This window comes from Schistocerca serialis, unplaced genomic scaffold (assembly GCF_023864345.2).
Source record: "Schistocerca serialis cubense isolate TAMUIC-IGC-003099 unplaced genomic scaffold, iqSchSeri2.2 HiC_scaffold_219, whole genome shotgun sequence".
NCBI classification, from domain to species: Eukaryota; Metazoa; Arthropoda; class Insecta; order Orthoptera; family Acrididae; genus Schistocerca; species Schistocerca serialis.
The window spans coordinates 2,501-3,709 of record NW_026047783.1 but is presented as its reverse complement, the minus strand read 5'-3'; the positions used below and the strand labels follow the sequence as shown (position 1 = coordinate 3,709).

The 1,209-nt window shown below is 54.6% G+C and overlaps 1 non-coding gene across 1 annotated transcript in view; it reads left to right on the top strand.

The window, feature by feature from the left end:
* Positions 1-280: 280 nt before the first annotated feature.
* The window catches only part of LOC126444062 (small subunit ribosomal RNA), a 1,910-nt gene continuing 981 nt past the window's right edge, over positions 281-1,209 (top strand). Inside the window, exon 1 of the ribosomal RNA XR_007582387.1 lies at positions 281-1,209. This exon is cut by the window's right edge and continues 981 nt beyond it. This is a non-coding gene — a ribosomal RNA (small subunit ribosomal RNA).

The window sequence follows — 1,209 nt, the reverse complement described above, 5'->3', positions numbered from 1 at the left end:
GGGCCTCTGTCGGCAGCGGCAAGCTCAGTTGGGAGCACGGGTGGTCGCACCTAAAGCGTCTACTCGCCTAACTCCGGGCGATTGCGCCTCTCTCGAACCCGACCAAGTACTTAGGACGGCGCTGCGCGCCGCCGGGACCTGAGAGGGTTTCGAGGTGTGTTGTGCAGGGGAGCTCAGCCTCCTCCTGTTTGCAGAATAATTGAGCGGACGCTTGCGTGTTCGCGCGGGCCCCCGGGACACACTCCCGGGCGGCCGGCTGCTCAGCTCTAGTTGACGCAGCTCCCTGGTTGATCCTGCCAGTAGTCATATGCTTGTCTCAAAGATTAAGCCATGCATGTCTCAGTACAAGCCGCATTAAGGTGAAACCGCGAATGGCTCATTAAATCAGTTATGGTTCCTTAGATCGTACCCACGTTACTTGGATAACTGTGGTAATTCTAGAGCTAATACATGCAAACAGAGTCCCGACCAGAGATGGAAGGGACGCTTTTATTAGATCAAAACCAATCGGTCGGCTCGTCCGGTCCGTTTGCCTTGGTGACTCTGAATAACTTTGGGCTGATCGCACGGTCCTCGTACCGGCGACGCATCTTTCAAATGTCTGCCTTATCAACTGTCGATGGTAGGTTCTGCGCCTACCATGGTTGTAACGGGTAACGGGGAATCAGGGTTCGATTCCGGAGAGGGAGCCTGAGAAACGGCTACCACATCCAAGGAAGGCAGCAGGCGCGCAAATTACCCACTCCCGGCACGGGGAGGTAGTGACGAAAAATAACGATACGGGACTCATCCGAGGCCCCGTAATCGGAATGAGTACACTTTAAATCCTTTAACGAGTATCTATTGGAGGGCAAGTCTGGTGCCAGCAGCCGCGGTAATTCCAGCTCCAATAGCGTATATTAAAGTTGTTGCGGTTAAAAAGCTCGTAGTTGGATTTGTGTCCCACGCTGTTGGTTCACCGCCCGTCGGTGTTTAACTGGCATGTATCGTGGGACGTCCTGCCGGTGGGGCGAGCCGAAGGCGTGCGACCGCCTCGTGCGTGCTCGTGCGTCCCGAGGCGGACCCCGTTGAAATCCTACCAGGGTGCTCTTTATTGAGTGTCTCGGTGGGCCGGCACGTTTACTTTGAACAAATTAGAGTGCTTAAAGCAGGCAAGCCCGCCTGAATACTGTGTGCATGGAATAATGGAATAGGACCTCGGTTCTATTT